Genomic DNA, 23,443 nt, shown 5'->3' with positions numbered 1-23,443 from the left:
AGTTCCATCAAAGGATCACCAATATCATACCAATTTGATTGCTATAGCTATATAATAAGCCTCCCCATTGGGTAGATTGATTCGTCCTCTTTGTTCTTTTTTTCAGAATGGTTGACTATTCTGCCCTGTTTGCTTCCATATTAATGTTAGGATAAGTTTGTCTATATTTGCAACACAAAAGGTGTCTCACAGGGATTTTGAGAGGAATTGGATTAAACCTGTAGATCACTTAAGAGAGAGTTGTCATCTTTTCTATGCTATTTTGTTTTTTAAACAAAATTTATTTATGAAAAAAAAAACCCCACTACATCCTTACAACACAAGAGCACATTTCAAACAAGTTATGTAAAGAATAAACCTTGAATTATATTCCAGAAACAATTAGTAGAATGTCAGAATCTCATATAGACATTTTGAAAAGCACACTGATGGTCAAAAGTGGATCTGAATCTCAGATGTTGTTGGCACTTAGAGAGGTATCATAGTGAATGAATTATGTAGACGCAATAATACATATTTTTCTTGACTATTATGGCACTAGGATGGGAATCCTTTCTTTACCTTGACATAACTTGTATGTCTTAAATTGGTATAAAAAAAATTTTAAACGTTTCAATTAGAAATGCAAAGTTCCACTTGCAATTTTCTCATCCTAAACCTTCGCTAATTCTCTGGAAGCTTTTCTGTTCACAAGTTCTCACAGCAGCATCAGAATGACAGAGAATCTGTATCGGTTCTTCTGACTTGGACAGTTTACCGAAAGTTGCTGTCTCCTCATCTGACTTGTGTACACCATCAACTTCTGCAACCAGAGAAAATTAATGACTGTTCAACACTCCTCCGCTACTCAATTCTCAGCTTTCTTCAAATCTTAAGTTTCCAATTTAACTGGTCAGTTACAGTTTATTACAGGAAATTGCCATTTTACTGTAAATTTTTCCATGCAGTCTTTCTCACAAATGCATTTATTGTTGTGTGTTACTGGCCTTTCCATATCGTAAACCAAATGATTATGGTGCGACATGCAAACAGTACATTTTACTGCATACAAAACAAATTTAATGACCACATAATTGTTTGATGATCAGGAAGCCAAGTTTTAAGCATGTTTACATCTAAACACGATATTTTGTAAATTATATGTAAGCATTTTATTGCATTTAGTAATGATTTAGGAAATTAGTTGGGGGTTTTGATTTAGGTGTAATGCATTATGATTTTTCCCATTTAAAGTGATGAAGACTGGGTAATTATTCCCTTAAATATTTTCACATAGAATGTTAGGTTTTTAGAATCACATCATTTACATTAAGTGGAAGATGGCTGTATTCTGAAATGACGTCTTGCAACACAGCACTTGATAAAATACTACAAAGAGCTGTTTAAGTACACAGCTGGGCTTACTAGTAAATAAGGTTTTAAAACATGATGGGATCTTTTATCCCTAGTTTTAAGGTAAAGTTGATGCTATTTTGGCCCTTGGAGGGTGGTGTCTTTTGTTTGCTTTGGCAACACCCTTGATTTGAAGTCTTAGGGTCAATGACTGTCGTGAATAAGAGACGAGTTTGGCTTCATGTAGCAGAGAATGCTGTTGCCTATTTAAGCCTTAGTTATAAACGCTTTACCTTAAAGCTGGCAGAGCATAAACAGACAAGGATATTGGGTTTATAACAACTATTGAATTATCATGTATACCCTAGACTAACTACTTTCAATTTTTTTTTTAACCTGAGAGAAAATTAATCTATTTTTTTTGGTGTAAGCTACTGCTATTTTGGTGTTTTCTGTTACATATCACTAAAGTTAGTCTTAATTGATATAAATATGAGATTCCTGAATAAACCCAGGGCTCTCAACTTTAGGTAAAGCAAGGCCTACAATAACAGAATCACCCTTTCACATAAGAGAATGAATGAAAAAGATGTATTTTGCAGACTAGGGTCTAGCTAAGGACCCATGAGCATTGGAAAGCACAGGCCTTCTTTCACTTGGATACACTGTAATCTTGCTGGTTCTGGGAAACCCTAGGCTGAGAAAATACTTAAAATGGTCCTTTATACAAACTAAGATACACACAGGAAAATAAATGAAAAACCCAGTTAAGATGGAAAATATGAGCAGTTCAGAATAAGATGAGCTATTATGCATCTAACTGCAAATCCGCAAGAATTTAGAAAAAATTGAAGAGAGGTAATTTTGAAAATATAGTAACAAGAATGTTCAAGGATTGACATATATGAATCTTCAAACTTAGGAAATACAATAAATCCCAGATAGCACAAATAACAGAAATTCACACCTAAATATACCAAAGTACAGCTAATAAACAATTAAAGAAAGAACTTAGAAACAGGGGAAAAAAAAAAAGACAGAATACCTCACAGCGGAAAGACAATTATCCTGAGAGCACAATTCCAAACAACAGTTTTGGAATTAAGGAGATAGTGCAAATAAATAAATAAATAAATAAATAAATAAATAAATAAATAACTTCATATTGCTAAGGCAAAATATGTATTAATCTAGAATTACATGTGTAGCTAAGATCAAGACACAGGGTAAAATGAAGACAATTCAGGCAAAGGGAAACTGACTAAATTAACTTTCAACAGGTGGATTTCAAGAAAGAAATCATTAATCTTAAAGTTATATGAAGGGCAATAAAGAATAATGAACAAATACATTAATAAACATGTGGGTAATTTCAAACTAATATTAAATAATAATAATAAATAAATTCATATTTAATTTTTGTGGTAAATCATATAGAAGAAGTTAAATATTGAACAATAATAGCAGGTAAGATTGGGATAGGTGGTTATCAAAGTTAAAATATTCTAAGTTTCTTGTATTTTGAAATATGTGAGTAGATATATTGATTAATGATACAATTTTTTAAATGAAGAATGCATGAAAATTTCATTTATAAGCACTAAGATGAACAGTGTTCAATTCAAATAGATACTAGAATAAATTAAATTTAATTAATTAAAATTATAGGGAAGGAGAAGAATATAAGCATAGAAAAGTGGGACTAAGATTAACATGAATAAGATAATTGAGGTAAATCTACATACGTCAGTAATCACAATATATATAAATAAAATGAAATTCCCTGTTAAAATAGAGATTATCAAGTTGATAAAGACAACAAAATCAAGCTGTTTGCAAGAGACACATTTAAAATACAACTTCATTATGCACTTAATAGTGAGAAAATCAAAGCTTTCCAACTAAGATCAGGCACAAGACAAAGATGTCCCCTCTTTATTCCTGTCCTGCCCCTAGCTTCTTCAGAACAATTTTTTTTTTTTTAGATTCCATATATATGTGTTAACATACGGTATTTGTTTTTCTCTTTCTGACTTATTTCACTCTGTAAAGATTTAAAAAAGAAAAAGCCACGAAGAAAAAGGAGAATTTTTTTATGTGAAAGAGAAATTTCTTTTACTAAAAACAAAAAATACAATTTTAAAAGGTTATAAAAAAAAAAAGTCCCCTCTTACCACTTCTTTTCAACATCGTACTAGAAGTTTTGTCAAAAAGATTCCACACACACACACAAACCTCTTGAAACTAATAAGTGCTTATTCCCGGTTACAAGGTTAATATGCAAAAGTCAATTGCTCTCCTATGTACTAACAGTGAACAAGTGGAATTTGAAATTAAAAGCATAATATCATCACACTAGCATCCCCCAAAATGAAATACTTAGGTATAAATCTAAGAAAACATATACAAGATCTATATGAGGTAAACTGCAAAACAATTTACAAACAAAATCAAAGAAGAACTAAATAAATGGAAAGATATTCCATATTAATGGAGAGGAAGACTCAATATTGTCAAGATGTCAGTTCTTCTCAATTTGATCTATAGATTCAATGAAATCCCAATAAAAATCCCAGCACATTATTTTGTGGATATTGACAAACTGTATCTAAAGTTTGTGTGGAGAGGCAAAAGACTCAGAGAGAGCCTACACAATATTGAAGGGGAGGAACAAAGTTGAAGGACTGACACTACCCCACTTCAAGAATTACTATAAAGCTGGGGCAATCAAGACAGTGTGGTATTTGCAAAATAATAGATGAAGAGATTAATGGAACTGAATAGAGACACCAAAAATAGACCTAGATAAATATAGTCAACTGATCTCTGACAAAGGAAAAAAGGTAATACAATGGGGCGAAGATAATCTTTTTGACAATTGGTGCTCGTATAACTGGATATCTACATACAAAAAATGAATCTAAATAGAGACTTTATACCTTTTATAATAATCAACTCAATATGAATCACAGACCTATGTAAAACACAAAACTATAAACCTCCAAAAAGATAATTACAGGAAAAAACCTACATGACCTTGGGTATGGCAATGACTTTTTAGATGCAACAGGAAGGGCAAGATTCATGAAAGAAACCATTGATAATCTGGACTTCATTAAAATTAAAAACTTCTGTTCTATTAAAGACCATCTTTAAAAGATTGAGAAGACAAGCCACATACTGGGATAAAATATTTGCAAAAGACCATCTGATAAAGGATTGTTATCCAGAATATACAAAGAACACTTAAAACTCAACAATAAGAAAACAGACAACCCAATTAATAAATGGGTCAAAGACCTCACCAGACCTGTCACCAAAGAAGATATGCAGATGGAAAATAAGCACATGAAAATATATTCTACATCATGTACCATCAAGCAAATGCAAATGAAAACAACCATGATATACTACCACACACCTATTAGAATGGCTGAAATCTGGAATACTGACAACACCAAATGCTACGGATGATATCATGCAACAGGAACTCTCATTCATTGCTAGTGGGAATAGAAAATGGTACAGCCACTTTGGAAGACAGTTTGTCAACTTCTTAAAAATTAAACATTCTCTTACCATACTATCCAGTAATCTCGTTCCTTGGTATTTACCCAAAGGAATTGAAAACTCATGTCCACACAAAACCTGCACACAGATAATAACAGCAGCTTTTTTCTTAATTACCAATAGTTGGAAGCAACCAAGATGTCCTTCAGTAGGTGAAGTGATAAATAAGCTGTGATACATCCAGACAATGGAATATTATTCTGCACTAGGAAGAAATGAGCTATCATTCACAATACAACATGGAGAAACCTTAAATGCATATTACTAAGTGAAAAAAGCCATTCTGAAAAGGCTACCTACTGTAGGATTCCAACTTTATGATATTCTGGTAAAGGCAAAACTATGGAGACAGTGGTAAGACTAATGGTTGCCAGGGGTGGTGGGGAACAGAAGACAGATGAATAGATGAAGCTCAGAAGATTTTTAGGTGAAAATATTCTGCATGATACCATAATAATTGATATATATCATTATACACTTGTCCACACCCATAGAACGTACAACACCAAGACTGAATCAAAATGTAAATTATGGCCTTTGGTTGATTCAATGTGTCAATGTAGGTGCATCAGCTGTAACTCTGGAAGGGGATGTTGACACTGAGAGAGGCTGTGCGTGTGTGGGGATAGAGGTTACATGGGAAACCTCTGTACCTTCCTCTCAATTTTGCTGTGAACCTAAATCTGCTCTAAAAAAAGGTTTAATAAAAAAAAAAAGAGATATCAAACAACTTCACCAGAATACTGAAAGTTAAAAAGATCAATGAGGGAAATATTTGACAAAGAAAGTTACTAATAATAGATAATGATATTTTTAGATAGAAAAGCATTATCATAGATAAAATAGGTCAGATCCTAATAGTGAATAGTTCCATTTGTGGGGAAAATTTTAAAATCCTAAAGTTATATACATTTAGTATAATAGCTTCAACATAACTAGTGAATGTCTGTATTGGTCAGACTTCTCAGAGAAAAAGAATCAGTAGAATATATATATATATATATATATATATATATATATATATATATATATATATATATATATGTAATAGAAATTTATTTCCTGTTGTTATGGAGGATGGGAAGTCCCCCAGCCTGCCATCTGCAAGCTGGGGAGCCAGTGGTCTAATTCAGTCAGTTTCTCAAGGCCTGAGAACAAAGGGAGTTGATGGTATAAATATTAGTCTGAGAGATTTTTATATAAATAGAGAAGACGTTTACATCTTCAAGAAACTGGATGATATCCACTCAGATTGGGGAGGGAAATCTACTAAGTCCATCAATTTAAATGCTAATTTCACCTGGAAACATCCTCACAGATACACTCAGAAGTACTGTTTAATCTGGGCACCCCATGGCCAGTCAAGTTGACACATAAATTTAACCATCTCAATGTTTATGCATATTTTCTCCAAGCAATCATAAAACATTTATCAAAGGAAACATGTACTGAGTCATAAATCAAATATCTATTAATTTCAAATAATTAGAATCATACATACAATGTTTTCTGACCATAATGAAAGTACGCTGATAATCATGACAAAGATATATAGAGAAAAACCCACATATAATTTGAAATTGATGAACATAACTCAAAAACTTCAGCTCAATGAAAACATTGTAAGGAATTAAGAAACATTTTCAACTTAGTGAAAATTAGATATGATATATCAAAACACCAAGGAAATGTCTGTGTGCATTTATGTGTGAATCTAACAAAAACTCTTAAGTTATTTATAGGGAACCTGACAAAATTTAATTGAAAGACATTAAAGAAGACAAAATTAAATGGAGATCTATATATGTTTAGACAAAAAGAAGCAACAACTTAAACTAATAGTCATCCCCAAATTTATCTATAGATTTAGTTTCAATTAAAATTTCAACAGGATTTTTTGAGGAACTTGCTGAGTTTGTTTTAAATTCATATGGAAGAGTAAAGGTCTAGCCCAAGTCACTTCTGAAGAAGTGTAAGGTGTGATTACCTTAACCAGGTAACAAAAATGATTAAGATTATTAACAAATTAAGTCAATAAAAATCTGGTGGAGATAAAGACCCACATATATAAGGACAATTGATATATGACAAGATTAAACTATATATCCTGGGAAAATATGAGCTATTCAAATGAGGAGGAGGAGGAATACAACTGAATTCCCATTTCACATCAAATATAAAAATTTTCTAATGGATTTAGCATTTAAAAGTCAAAAGAAAAATATTAAAATATATATAAATACACTATTTTCATGTATCTGGTTTAGGACAGAATTTATTTAAAAGACACAAATAAGTGTAACATATACAGAAATATTGAACAATTGACTACACTAAAATTAAACCATTTTATTTATCACAAGGCATTCTGAGTAAAGTAAAGAGATACTCAAACTGCTAGTAAATAATTAAGCACAAACAGCTAAGAAAAGATTTGTATTCAAAATGTATAACTTCTGCTAATGAGTTAAAAAAAGACAAAAAAAAATATTAGATAACAGAAACTATCCAATTAATCTATGACAAGATATTCTACCTTGTAGGTAGTCAGGGAAATGAAATTAAGACCATAATGAGACACACTTTTACATCTACTAGATTGGCAAAATTAAGAAGTTTCATAATTCCAAGGTTGGTGTCAATCAATTCAAACCCTTGGACACTGTTAATGGAAGTAAAAATTGATCCCAACCCATTAGAAAACAACTTGGAACTATCTTGCAAAATAGAATTTATGCAAACCTCGTGACTCAGATATTCTACTTCCAGGTACTTCTAAAAAATCTCATTTAAAAATAGTGTTTATGGGACTTCCCTGGGGACGCAGTGGTTAAGAATCTGCCTGAAAATGCAGAGGACACTGGTTTGATCCCTGGTCCAGGGAGATTCCACATGCCGCGGAGCAACTAAGCCCATGTGCCACAACTACTGAGCCTGCGCTCTAGAGCCCGCGAGCCACAACTACTGAGCCCACGTGCCACAACTACTGAAGCCCGTGCGCCTAAAGCCCGTGCTCCGCAACAAGAGAAGCCACTGCAATGAGAAGCCCGCGCACCGCAACCAAGAGTAGCCCCCGCTCGCCGCAGCTAGATAAAGCCTACTCACAGCAATGAAGACCCAACGCAGCCAAAAATTAAAAAAAAAATAAATAAAAATAGTGTTTAAATGGCATAATAAGAAATTCAGGGTAGTGATAACTTCCACGGAGGAGAAAAGGAAATGGTGAGAACACAAGGAAACACAATCATTATCAGTTTCTAATGCTTAATTTAAGTGATTAATCATTGTGGCCCATTTCAAAATTATGTTTCATAGCTTATATTTATTTCACAAACACACTCTTCTGTACAAATCAAATATGTTTTTAAAATAATTCTAAGTGGTAATGAAAATAATTTATGATAAAAAAGTTATATTTTAGCTCAAAGAAGGAATTTTTAAAAAAAAATCATTATCTAGAAGTGAAAATGGTAAATTTTCACCATGAAAAATTTCAGTAGAATATTTTTCAAATGGTAGCTCATGATATCCAGCATGTAATACACCAGGGGTGCTCAAATATTAATTGCTAATGACTACCTGAATTTTTTAGGATAATTTTAGATGCAGTCAATTATTTTATCACAGGTAGTTTTACTTAGTCATCAAATTTTTTTCAATGAATTGGGAGAAAATGAGTGCCTGATAAGTCTCTGGTTAAGAGACAGAAATAGATTTTTCCCCAGTTTTCATGCAAATGAACAGAGCCTGCAGTTTTTTTAAATGTTTCTTTTTCCAATGTAGTTTTTAAATGTTGAAACTCTTCAACAATTAAATTCACAAAATATTAAGCAGCTACATTATTCTAAGCACTTAGCACTTCATGTCAAAAGGTAAATCATGAGATAAACCTTGCTCAGAATAATTTTTTTTTTCAGTGTAACCCATATGAACTCATCTTACTAGCATGTGGGTACCTATGAGGTCATGATAATATTAATACTCAAATTTCCCTAGGATATTGCCCCACCTGCAGAATCCAAGTTTTTGGTCACATAACATTGTCTGCCTTGGTTGTTTTGGTAATTCCTAAGAAAAACATGTCCTAATAGAGTCAGTTCTCATTTCTTCTACCCTGGTCCCCGTATTGACAATGACCCCTCACTAGTGCCTCGACTGCCAGTAGTGTCCAGGGGAATGCGGATTCCTGACTATGACAGAGTCCAAAGCGACAGAGGGATCCATCTGTAGTTTATACTGAGAGAGAAGTATACGATGTCCTATGAAGCACTGAGGAGAATGGTCTCTCCTCCACGATGGATACAAGTTGGAATACTGCAGAAATCCTAGTAGAGATGATAGTGGCTTGGACGACTATGGAGCCGAGAAGGTGAAGAGAAGTGAATGGATACTAATATCTGCCTGTGTCCTTGAATCTGACAAAATCCTTCGTAAACAAACAAAATCCCAGAGACACAATTATTGGCATGGGTTTAGAAACAGCAATCAGATCACCATGCCTTCATCCTTCTAAATAAACGGAACTTATTTTTGGTACAGTAATTGCAAACTTTCCGTTAAATTATTACAAATCTAACTAAGCTCATTAAAATACATTAACAGGGCTAAACCATGGGTTTGTAATGGCTGCCACAAGTAAGATTGCTTTAAATTCCTTCTTAAGAATGAGGAGCCCAGGGCTCATAACTTAAGAAGGCAGTCACTCCCGGGGCCCAGACGTGTGCCTGGTGGGCACCTGAGTGTGAACACCTCCTTACATTCTGAGCCCCAGACACCTTGCTTACCTCACCCTACTCCTGACTCTAAGTGTCAGAGTGGATATAGACAGTCAGTGAAGCTTGTTGCAAACCAGACTGAGATGGAAATTAATAATGGCAAAGTATTATTTGCAACAATTATTTCAGGTTACCTACACATCAACATTCCACTGAGGCAAAAAAAAGAAAAAAACAAATAGAGTCCGTTTTACAAATATCTTCATTCATATAGACGGTACATCTGGAGAAAAGCAGTCCCAAATATCCTGTCCTCACCGGATACAATTTGTTATAGACATGTATTATCTTGTTTATTTTTTTCTTTCTTGTTAAATTTTAAATCAGTACATTTTAGACTAGAGAGAAAGTAAGTCTCGTCTTTATATGAGAGAGAACAGGTTTGTGTTAGGGGTTGCACACCCACAGGCCATCAGGTACCAGACAGTCACATAAATAGGCCCAGCAGGCGAGAGGGGGACGGTAGTGACCCACAAAAGCCATGCCTAGTTTATGACATTCAACTGCTATTTTTTAAATACTGTGTGAGCAAACCAAATAGTTCTGCTACTCTAGCATTTTGCCTTTTTCAACTACCCTTTTAAAGCCTCTATCTAGAAATGTAGTATTAAATGTTTATAATTTTTCTTAATTAATCCCCTCCTCTCCCACCTACAAACAACAAAACAGTGATAACAGCAAAAGCAACAAAAACTCAGCCTTGCACTAGAGAAACTGAAGTGATCCTAATTTGTGGCCATTCTCTCCAGAAAGATGGCAGATACAAAAGTGTTACTGACAACTTAACGAGGATCTCTCAGCCACAGCCAGCGAATCACCTAGCACTATTCCTTCCTAGTTTTGAAGGAATGAGAAAAACCTGCCGAAGTTATTGTGTGTGTGAGGACACATGAAGTCCAGAGGCAGACCCTGAGTATCATTAAGCCCTGGAGCACCAAGAAGAAAATCCAGCGGCTAAGTGAAAAGAGATGTTTGGAGAAACAAAAAGGGAGACCAAGGAAGGCCAACTTAGATGGCTGTCTAAATACTCTTTATTTAATTCATTCTTTGGCCTAGGACTACTGCACTGCATATTTTTTAAAATTAATTAATTAATTTATTTATTTTTGGCCATGTTGGGTCTTCATTGCTGCGTGCAGACTTTCTCTAGTTGTGGCGAGTGGGGGCTACTCTTAGTTGCGGTGCGTGGGCTTCTCATTGCGGTGGCTTCTCTTGTTGCGGAGCACGGGCTCTAGGTGAGTGGGCTTCAGTAGTTGTGGCATGCGGGCTCAGTAGTTGTGGCTCGCGGGCTCTAGAGCGCAGGCTCAGTAGTTGTGGTGCACGGGCTTAGTTGCTCCTTGGCATGTGGGATCTTCCCGGATCAGGGCTCGAAACCATGTCCCCTGCACTGGCAGGCAGATTCTTAACCATTGTGCCAGCAGGGAAGTCCAGCACTGCTCATATTTTAAACTCTGTAATTTCTTCCTTGTTTCTGCAATAACTATTTTTTTAATCAGAATAATTTGCCTGGAACAAACATGTTGCAACACCTAACACCATTTTTGTAACCAATTAATTCCATTACTTATGTGAGCAAAATTGGGTTGATATGGTTATAAAATTGCCTACATGAACGCCAAGGATATTGTGAATTGTTTTGTTTTGAAATGAACTGGTGATTAAAATATAGAAATAACCACACACAATTATGTGTGCAAAACCAAACCTTCTGTTGCATTGTGTCAAGATCTATCACAAAGAATAAGAAGGCAGTGAAAGCAAAGAAAATGTTCATTCCTGTAGTATGTTCTTTTGCCCAAGAAGGAAGTGTGTTTCAAGAGAGCAGACATTGAAAAGGTTATTGGACCATTTCAGAAGCGTTCCTGAGAAATCTTACACCATTATCCCTTGCTGCCTCATCCCAGCACCACTACCTTACTACCCTATGTATACCTTTTGGTAGCATGAAATTTTGCTCCTGAGAAATCTGCAAAGAATTAGATTTCATCAGCTTCGCTTGGTAGCTCTTCCTGGCATTAATGCTCAGGCCATGATTACACACAGCTGAACTCAACTGAAAACTCATTTATTTAGGGAAAAAAATATTGTACATAGCAATGGGTGCCAGTGTCTCATTTTAAAATGTTCATTCATAAAAATAAAATACTTCTACCTTTGAAATTGAGTCTTGACATCCAAACTTACTTTACAGGAATAGACAGGGTTGTCCTTGCATAAGAACAGGTCCTGAATGACCTCTTACTTACTATTAGTGTTCTCAATAGTCCGGTTAAAACCTTGTCCCCTATTGGTTTCCTGAAGGCCAAAATTTTAACTGGTTTTTATCACATTTACTAAGAAGTGAGAAATCGTTTTTATCTTGCAACGTTTTATCATTTTAAGGTAGAAATTGTAGAGTACTCCACCTCCGTGAATCATGGAAACACTTCATTTCAACAATTTGTCAATGTAAATATCATGTCAATTTTTTTTCAAAATATTTTCCAATTGCAGTCCATTGCCAAATTCTGGTAATTCATTCATCCTTCCTTTTAAAAAAATTCCTTCCAAATCTACTATTTATATGGAATCCTGGTTAAATCACTGCACTTTGGTAATGAAATTGAGGGACTCAAAGTTGTTTTGTTTTTTTTTTCTGGAGAAAAGCCTACTTAAGGTGTTTGTTTTTATATGATTTCAATATGCCCAGCTGAGAAAATAAATAGAGTGAATGATGAGAGATATTCTTTGGTTTCTAATTCAATTTCTTATTGAAAAATTGAAATAAAATTAAATATTAATTAACTATTTTAATCTGTTAATTAAACCAAAATTCAAAGCCAAGTTTTCCCCTTTTTTGTGACTTATCTTTTTCTCATATGAATGATTTAAATTTTTGTCTGGTCAATTCTAATTTCAATTTCCCTTGTGTTTTCTTTTATAGATTTGAAGTTTAGATTGTCATCTTTTTACAGATGTTGGATAGATATTAGTTTGTTTCATCTTCTGTTTTTATATTAACATTTTAATCTGAAATTTAGTTTTAAATGTAACATAATGTTAAGGTGTTAATATATTTCTTTGTAAACTGCTAATCAATAATCTCAACATTATTTACTGAATCATGTGTTCCTTTTTCTTTAACTTATTATTAGACTTCTCTTATTAATATTAAGTATTGTGACAGGAGTGACAGATTAGATGCTTACTGACGTCACACTCCCTGCGGCCCACCGTGCCTCCTCCACCGTCCCCCTGATACTGTGATAACCCCATACTTTGTGGCGGTCAATTACCTGCCTTTAAAAACAACAACAAAATATGCTTTCAAGAATAAAATATTTTTTAAATTGAGAAAATGTATGTACTAAGCTAAAAATTATGTGGCAAGTACTTTATTAATCCTTGTGATCACAAGAGAGAACAATGAAGACCCCAAATTATCCTCTCTTGTCAATCACCACTGAGGGGAAAAACATTGAACTAGGACCAAGCTGATGAACGTGAAGAAGCAGAAATTTCATTTGATTTGGGAGAGGATTACAGAGGAATCATTCCAAGCTAAAATAATCAAACAAAACCTTCCAGAGGAAAGTCATTTAAGTGGATAACTTAAGTATGAGAAAGTGTTGGTGTATTGAATAAAGGAATGTGGTGAAAGTTAAACCATAAAAAAATGCATAATATACAATTTTTTTAAATTCATAAAGCTCTCACTGGAAAACAATAAACAGTGCTGTCAACATTCCAGGATGTTTGAGGAATTTCTCACAGATAGAAACCAAATGGGACCAGAACAACAGAGAACAAGCAAAGAAGAAACCAATCATAGGTCTGAACATGCACAGAACGCTGTGATGGAGGTGGGCATGTTTGCAGTAGCAGCTGGAGGGAACTGAGAATTGCAAGGATTATAGACTCAACAGCGAATTCAGAGTAGCTGGGCAGCTTGGCTTCCCTCTGTGTTCTGGACGTTTGGTTGCAAAAGTGTTTGCTTCCATGCAGAAGCAATACCCAGGGATAACAGAACAATATTTCAAACAGCTACTGACTTCCAGCATCTGTGGACTGGTGAACGGTAACCCTCAAATAAAATGATGACCAATAAATAAAACGTCAATAGGAAACTGAAGACACCTAGCAGCACAACATAAAATAACAAAGAGCAACAGTATTAAAGATGAATTTATTACAGGAAAAAGAGGACACAATTGAAACAAAAATATAATTAAATTACCACCCTCAGAGGAGATTGACAGGAACTTACACACATGATGGTGAGGTGAAAAAAGCAGAAGCTAAAGATAATAGGAAATAAAAATGTTTTCTTTGAAAGAAAAAAAGTTGATTATTAGACTGCATGCAGAGAAAGAGGAAAATTAGTGAGCGGGAAAAAATGAAGCCAAATATTTCTCCCAGAATTAGAATAAAAAGTATAAGGCAAAAAGGTTCAGAAACAATGATGATAGACACAAAAAATTGAAAACCATTTTAATAGGCATTACAGAAGTAATAGAGACACAGAGAGAAGTAAATAAGCAAATAAAAGATAGAAATAATCATCAGAATTTATATAAAAGACATGAATATTAAATTGAAAGCCTTTACTCTTGGAAGAAGGATGAATGAAAACAAGCCCGTATCTAGTATTATCTCAGTGAAATTTCAAAAGGCCAAGGACAAATAGAAAAGCTTAAAAGAGGATTTGAAAGGACAAAAATCATTACTATCTGGTATTTTTTACCTTTCATTTCAACCTGACTATTCATTGTTTTTCCCTGACTACTGTGGTAGGCGGAATAATGGTCCCCAAAGATGTCCACATTCTAATCCCCAGAATATGTTAACTTTAAAGGCAAAAGATACTTTGTAAATGTCATTACATTAAGAATATTAAGATGGGGAGATTATCCTGGATTATCCAAGTGAGTTCAGAGTAGTCACAAGAGTCCTTATAATGGAGAGAGGGAGGCAGATGAGGCAGCAAAGGACATTTGATAACAGAAGCAGAGGTTAGAGTTACATGGTTTGATGGCTTTTAATATGGAAAAGGGCTGTGAACCAAAGAATGTGGCCAGTGTCTAGAACCTGGAGAAAACAAGGAATCAATTTCCTAGAGCCTCTGATATGGACTGAACGTTTTTTTCTCCCAAAATTCCTATGTTGAAATTCTTACCCCCAACACAGTGGTATTATTAGGAGATTGGGGTGATTAGGTCATGAGGGTGGGATCCACATGAATGGGATTAGTGTCTTTATAAAAGGCACCCCGGAGAGCTCGCTCACCCCTTCCACCACATGAGGACACAGCAAGAAGACTGACCTCTATGAACCAGGAAGTGGGTCCTCACCAGACAACAAATTGGCTGGTACCTTGATCTTGGAATTTCCAGCCTCCAGAACTGTGGAAAATAAAGTTCTGTTGTTTAGGTCACTCAATCTAGGATAGTTTGTTATAGCAGCCTGACAGACTAAGATAGCCTCCAAAGGATCACAGCCCTGCTGACACACTGATTTTAGCCCAGTGATTCTTCTGCCCTCCAGAACTGTAAGATAATTAATGTGTATTATTTAAGCCACTAAGTTTGTGGTAATTTTTTACAGCAGCAGTAGGAAACAAATACAATAGCTTAATGTCTGCCTCTCTTCAGCCCTCAAAGAGTTTGCTTTTTGCCTTTGGGGGACTATTTATTGGGCTTCCATGATAAAAAAAAAAAATGGAGGGAAAATAAGAAAAAGTTTGTGGGATGGACTGAGTAAGGAATTTGAGGAAGAATGCTTAGAGTTTGTGAGTGAGAAATTGCATGAATGAAAAGGGCAAGAGAAATGGAGAAGAGTGAAAAAAGATATAAAAGTGATAGGAGTTTTGGTGGGAGGTTATACTATTTGGGGTTCACTAAGCTTCTATCATCTGTGAGCGTATGTCTTTTGCTAAATCTGAGATGTTTTCATTCATTTTTTCTTCAATTTCTCTCCCCCAGCACCACAATCTTTCTCTTCTCCTTCTGGGTTTCCAATGACTTGAATGTTAGACCTTTTGTTATTACTGCCCCAAGGCTCTGTTTTGTTTTCCCCATTGTTTTCACTCTGTTGTCTAGACTGGATAATATCTATTGAACAATCTTCAAGTTCATTGACTCTTCCCTCTATTATCTTCATTCTATTGTGCTTATATAGGGAGATTAAAAAATTTTTTTGTTATTGTGCTTTTCTGTCATGTAATTTCTATATGGTTCTTATATATTTTCTTTCTTTACTGAGCCTTTCATTTTTTAAATTGGTTTCAAGAGTGTTTATATTTGCTTGCTGCAGCTCCTTTATAATATCTGCTTTAAATTTTTTTTCAGATAATTCCAACATCTATGTCATCTCAGCCTTGGCATCTGTTTATAACGTTTTCCATGTGAGTTGAGCTATTCCTGGTTCTTTGTGTACTCAGTAATTTTTTATTGTATCTTGGTTATTTTGAATATCAAGCTGTGAGACTTGAAGTCTTGTTTGAGTCCTGGATTTAATAAACAGTGAATGTTGATAATCTATGTTTTAACAGGCAGTTGAATCCAGTTAAGAGGCCATATATTCCAAACCACCATGTCATGCCACTTTTCAAAGACTTGAGGTCCTGTGTACACCTCTCCTCTGAGCGCTTAAAGTGGGCAGTGGTATCAATACAATCATAGGGTATCATTTCCATGGAAATTGTTGGATCTCAGAGCAGGCCACCCCAAGATACGCCACAATGGCATATTGACCATTTTGAATTAAAATTACCTGAGAAACAGCAGGTGAAAAAAATATTAAAAGAACGACTCTGACCATCCTCTTTTCCCCTGAAAGCAGGAAATAAATCTCCCATGTGAAAGTATCCTCCCTATACCAGGAGGATAGAAACCATCCTTATCAGCAGACTTCGGGAATTCAAGGTTAAAAAAACAGTATAAACAAACTTTGCTACTTCTTCATTAATTTGTTACCCCAAGCACAAGCCCTTTTGTTTTATTAAATCTTCACAAATAATTGTTTGTCTAAAAATGATGTGTAAACAGCTTGCTTTGGTCACTTTGAGGGTCCCGTTTCTGTGAGACCACTGTGCATATGAATTAATTTATTTTTCTTCTTGTTAATCTGTTTTGTGTGCATTGAATTATTAGACCAGCCAAAAGAACTCAGGAGGGGTGGGGAGGAAATTTCCACTTCCCCAACAAAATCTACTCATAGCAATAAACACTGAAAAATAGAAGTTGACTCTAACAGTGACATACTATTTAATTCTTTCTGTGGAAACCATTCAAATGAGGATGACCCTGAAAAGGGACTTTTGAGGATACTAGTTAATATGAATAATACAATTCATTTAGAGACAACACAAATAGGTCTGTCTTGGTGGAAAGAGAATAAATTAAATCTTTACAGTTATGACACATTTTCACTTTTCCTCTTGTAATATGACTAAATCTCTATCCTATTTTCCTTAAAATACATTTAAGTAATCACAACATACCCTAATATGTAATACTCTTTACCAGTGTGTCAGGACTCTGCAAAACTACTCCCGGTTTAGTCAATTAGCTAGAAGGACCCACAAGATTTAGCATAGAGTCCTACCCATAGCTGCGATTTATAGAAGCAAAAGAAATCAAAGCAAAGTCAACAAAGGGAAAAGGCACACGGGGCAAAGTTCAGAGGAAACCAGAAGCAAGGTTCCAATAGACAAGCTTAAGTCCTTCAACAATGAGTTGTGACAACACATGTGAAATGTTGTCTACGAGGGAAATTCAGGAGAGACTCAGTACCCAGGGTTTTTCATTCAGGGCTGTTACATGAGCATCTTCTGGTTAGCACTGGTCAAAATTCCAGACTTCCAAGAGGAAAATAGATGTTCCCCACAAACCATCTTGTACCTACAACTGTTTAAGCACACTGTGGCACTCTTATTCAGTTAAGGTGGTGGAAAAACTTTTGAAACCATGGTTCTAAACACCAGGCAAGAGCCAACCATGCGAGGGAGCGTTTCTAAGGATATTAGTTTCAGGGTTGCTCTGTTAATTCATCTTTTGCACAATATGATATAGTAATTAAACTTACTGGGAATTATGCTGGGACTGTAATAACTCAAAATTGTGGAATTTTAATATTTTCTTATCACTTTCATAATAATAGAACAATATTACCAAAGAACTTGTCAAAAACAGAATGAAGATGAACTTTATAGTTGGGAATGAATACGGTTAAATGATAACATGAATAGAGTCATATAAAAAGAGATTTAAATTTTAGTGTAAATAATTATATTTTATTAAATTACTTCACCTAATATATATTAAAGGCAGTGCACCAAGAGGTTAATAATTCTTTGCTCAGTTTGAGAAATGTCAATATAGACAGTGACATTAAATATTTTATTCATTTTATTCTTACATAAATTATTTGGAAAAAATGTGAGAAAAAGTATGAAATGTCTCACGTGTGTCAAAGTTTTGTGCATTTATTAAAAACCATCCATAATTTAAAAATTCATGGAGCATCTAATGGAGGATAATTGAAAGTCATTATCCATCTGGATGTAGCTCATTACTGTAACCATCAGGTTGTTGTGGGCTAAATCTACTTTCGGTTGTCTCTTTTAATTCTCAGTGAAGTTGGTTTATTCATTATTTCTTTGGTGTTATTGGATTATGAGTCATACTTGGCTGATGGGATTATTTGGCAACTCTGGGGGCCGGCTGGAAGGGTGCTTTCCTGCAAAGAGTGATTGATTTTGATATGACCAGAGCCTGAAGACCTCAGAATGGGACCACAACCCTCCCCTGCCAAGTCTTCAGTTCTGTATGGGAGGCTCAGGTTCAGGACTCTCCCTCACTAATCTGGAAAAGGCTCAGTGTCTCACAAGCAATGCTGATACTTGTTCCTGCCTACAAATCCTGCCCTTTATGTGTTTTCCCTAGTCATCACTCAGGTTCAAGCTCAGACTTCTCTTCTCTCTATAGCTCTCTTTACTTGCAGTGTTTTCTGTTACATCATGCAGGAGATAGGTATCAGGAAGGGAACCCCACTCCCCAAGAATTTAATCCACAATATTGGTGGAAACAAAAGTCCCAACAGGCCACTTTGATACTGCAATATTCAGTGAACTGTGGCTAATACTGCATCATGGAATTATAATGCAGAGAAAATTACTGTGGAAAAATAGCTTTCATTTATCATTCTTTCATTCAGTAAATCCTATAACTCCAATAAGCACTTATAGAGTGTTTGCTTAGAGCCAAGCATTATCGTCAGTACTGAGGCTTCAGAAGGGAGAAAATGGTCCTACTCTCAAAGTCCAATGTATGGTGAAGATACTGACCAACCCGTAAATTAATAAATTATATAACACAATGTGATATATAGAAAATTAGGGGATAAAAGGATACATGAGACCAACACACTATCATGTATTCATCAGGTTCTTCTCACAACACTTTTTCCTGAGAATTATGAAAACTATCCTTCCCCACCCGTGCAGTTATCCAAGGCCATGTGACTGTGAGCCTGACCTATTAAATGTGGGCCAAATAGAAGTGGAGAATTCTGAGGTTAAAGCTGTAAAAACCTCCTGTGTGATCCTCCAGTTTCTCAACTCCTCTGCAATGGCAAATATGGAAGTCTCTCCTGAATTCACAAGTTCAAGGTAGCCTAGGTTACCTGGGTACCACAAGGTGGACCCTTGGCCATGAGTAGGACTCACAGTGAACTTTGTAAAAGTAGGCAAGCCACTGAGAGTTTGGATATGTTTATTAAATGTAGCACAACTTAGACTACCCTACTAATAAAATATGAAGAAGCATAGAGAAAAGAATTGACTTTGGTAGAGGTAAGAAGTGATTTTTTGGAAGAGCATTGTTTATAGGTAGACAAAGAGACAATCATGTGCAAGGATGTTTAGGTGTAAAGCTGATTATAATATTTGGGGAACTATAAGCTGTTGCAGAGAGAATTATTACAGGTGCCAGGAAAGGAATGAATTTTAATACATTAGCCACAGTGAACAGCATTCACCATGATTTATCAGTCAGAGTTCTGGGTTGCAAGTAATAGAAACAGACTTTGCTTACTTACATAAAAAAAAAAAAAGAAAGAAAGAAATTGGACAAGTTCTCTGGTAGATCACAGAAACCAGAGAACCAAGCTCAGAAAATAGATGTAACCAGAAGATTCTAGTGAGCAGGAATCACTGCCAAGGTTACTGGGCATACACTGTCTGGTCCAACCATCCCTGCTTGGCAGGTTCCACTGGACTTCATTATTCCTGCCTCTGCAAACTGGGGCTCCTGCCACTAGACAATTCTGCTCTGAGATGAATTACAAATTCTCCTTTTATTTATTCATTATTTGTCCAATGTTCCAATCCCTTTCTAGAGACGTTATTTGCCTGAGCTTAGATAATGGCACCCATTAATTGCAAGGGTACAGATTGGGTATAGATCCTTCTGATATTTGTAGGAGAAGCCAGGGTTTGGATACTTGGCAGACAAAACAAAAACAAAAACAAAACAAACATACAAAACAAACTGTATGACCCTGCCTGGTCTCACTTCTCTCCTCTTTACTCTCTGCATGTCAAATAGTGTGGCTTTCTTTTATTTCTTCAAACAAGCCTGACTCAAACCTACACCCACTTTTACTTACTGGTCCTTTTTCGTGGAATTCGCTTCCCATCTATATTTGCATTCACCTTTTTAATGATTCAGTTGCCACCTATACTGTCACCCCTACAATGAGATCTTTCTCAGACATAATACATATATGTTGCTGTCCATTCTCTTTAATCACTATATATCATATGACTGTTTTATCACTTCATAGCCTTTGTTGATGTTTGAAGTGATAGTAGTCATTTTATTTGGTTTGATCTGTCCTCCAGGAGACTCTGTGAGCAGATTTTTTTTTTTTTAATTAGCACAAGTATCTATATACCACAACTCCTTTATCCATTCATCTAATGATAGTATTTCTTGGCTACTGTAAACGGTGTTATGAAGATAGGGGCGTAGATATCTTTCTGAGTTAGTGTTTTTGTTTCCTTTGGATATATTGCCAGATGTGGAATTTCTGGGTAATATGTTAGTTCTATTTTTAATTTTCTGTGAATCTCCCATACTGCTTTCCATAGTGGCTGTATCAATTTATAATCCCACCATCAGTGCACAAGGGCTCCCTTTTCTCCAGATCCACACTAGCATTTGTTATCTCTTGACTTTTTGATGATAGCCATTCTAACAGGCTTGAGGTGATATCTTATTGTGGTTTTGATTTGTATTTTCCTAATGATTAGTGATGTTGAGCACATTTCCAAGCACCTGTTGGGCATTTGTATATCTTCTTTGGAAAAATGTCTATTGAGGTCGTTCGACTATTTTTTAATTTTATTATTATTTTATTATTATTATGACTGTTAATGTTATTGAGTTGTATGAGTCCCCTATATATTTTTGATACTCACTTCTTTATCAAATATGTGGTTTGAAAAAAATTTTTTCCCATTCCCTCAGTTGTCTTTTCACTTTGTTGATGCTTTCTTTTGCTGTGCAGAAGCTTTTTATTTTGATGTAGTCCCATATGTTTATTTTTATTTTCTTGCTTGTGCTTTAGGTGTCATATCCAAAAAATCATTACCAAGACTCTTATCAAGGAGCTTTATACCTATATTTTCTTCTATGTGTTTCATGGTTTCAGGTCTTATATTTAAGTCATTAATCTATTTCAAGTTAATTTTTTTGAGTGGTATTTCATTCTTTTATGTATGAATATCAATTGTTCCAGCACCATTTATTGATGAGACTCTTTTCTCCTTTGAATATTCTTGGCTCCCTTGTCAAATAATAATTGACCATATATGCTTGGGTTTATTGATGGGCTCTCGATTCTGTTCTATTGGTCTATTTATCTGTTTTTATGCCAGTACCATACTGTTTTGATGACTATAGCTTTACAGTATAGCTTGAAAGCAAAAAGTGTGATGCCTCCTGCTTTGCTCTTCTTTCTCAGGATTGCTTTGGCAATTTGGAGACTTTTGTGGGTCCATATAAATTTTAGGAGTGTTTTTAAGCCCATATTATGTGAGCAATGAATACCCAGTGAATGAAGGATTGGCGGGTTAGAAGCATTTTGACACATTAAAAAGTTACCAATGATTAGACAGAGATAATTTTCATTTAAGTGTAATGAACAGGAAAAAAATTGCAGTATATCGAGGGACTTTATACTAAGGTAAAAACTAACATGGAAACTGAAATTTTGAAAGTAATGGTTATTTTTTCTCCATTACAAAAAGCACTGCAGATCATCAATCAAGTATACCTGCTTTATGAAGCAGATTTAGCTTAATTTACCTTCTTCCACTGCTGATTCCACAGCTTTTTCCTCAAAAGTCCTAAATCCATTACTTCAAGTATAATTCCTGTAAATTTTAAGTTTTCTGAATTTCAGTAAAATTTCTTATCTTAAAATAACATATGAGCCCTCTGTAAAACCAAAAAGAAAGCTTATTTCAATAAGATAATTATATTTTTATTATTTATAATGTCTGAATCAGGTACATTTATTATTATTAAGAATACAAATTTATTATTTACTGATATTTAGCTTGTGTTGTGGTTTCCTCTCCATTTTACACTTTTGCATAACCAGTAATTTTCATTATTATTTGTGAAGGATTTCTTCTGAAGGAATCATTGTTTTCCCCCTCACTGGAATGCATCTCACCATTTTAAAGTGTCTTAAAATTTAAATGGGGAGCATTTGTTTTCTTTCTAGTGGTGTAAAAGCAATTGGTGTTTTTCAATTAATTTTACATTTTTTAAAAAATTTATTTATTTATTTATTTATGGCTGTGTCGGGTCTTCGTTTCTGTGCAAGGGCTTTCTCTAGTTGCGGCGAGCGGGGGCCACTCTTCATCGCGGTGCGTGGGCCTCTCACTATCGCGGCCTCTCTTGTTGCGGAGCACAGGCTCCAGACGCGCAAGCTCAGTAATTGTGGCTCACGGGCCTAGTTGCTCCGCGGCATGTGGGATCTTCCCAGACCAGGGCTCGAACCCGTGTCCCCTGCATTGGCAGGCAGACTCTCAACTACTGCGCCACTAGGGAAGCCCAATTAATTTTACATTTGACTTGAATACAAACTGCAGAAAAATTTTATTACTTCATTCTTCCATCAACTTTATGAGACAGTATTATTATACCTCTATGAAGCGCAAAGAAGTTAAGTAGTTTGCCCAAAATAACACAGTTAATAAATGATTGCATTGCAGTACAAGTATAGTATAGGATCCAGTAGTGGTTTTCACTTTCAGCTACTCTACCACTAGTATTTAATTAAATATTTTAATCTATTGCTTCCATTAGTCTCAGTACCTATGCAATTATTATGTGACTCTCAAAAGCAATCTTGTTTTGTTTGGGGGGGGGCAATATACAAATATATACTTTGGCTGTATGTATATCAAGAATACCTTATTTATAATATGAAAAGGAAAGTATCATTTGAATAATTTGTGTTTATGTTGATCCCTTTTTAACACTTGACATTTATATCATCCAATTTATTTTGCTTTAATCTTCAAGATACTGTGAAACAAGAAAATGTTCTTACATTTTCATGATTTCCACGATTTTCATGATTAGTAGTCTTAGTCTTACTAAGACTTTTATTTGATATGATGAAAGGTTAATGAAAATAAACAGAATGAATAAAAATAATTAATTATGTGATATCAGGAATGATCTAATTATTCATCTTAAGGAGTTCAA

The sequence above is a fragment of the Balaenoptera borealis genome (genome assembly GCF_965194805.1).
Source record: "Balaenoptera borealis genome assembly, chromosome: 21".
NCBI classification, from domain to species: domain Eukaryota; kingdom Metazoa; phylum Chordata; class Mammalia; order Artiodactyla; family Balaenopteridae; genus Balaenoptera; species Balaenoptera borealis.
The sequence above is the reverse complement of the archived record's forward strand: the minus strand, read 5'-3'. Positions refer to the sequence as shown.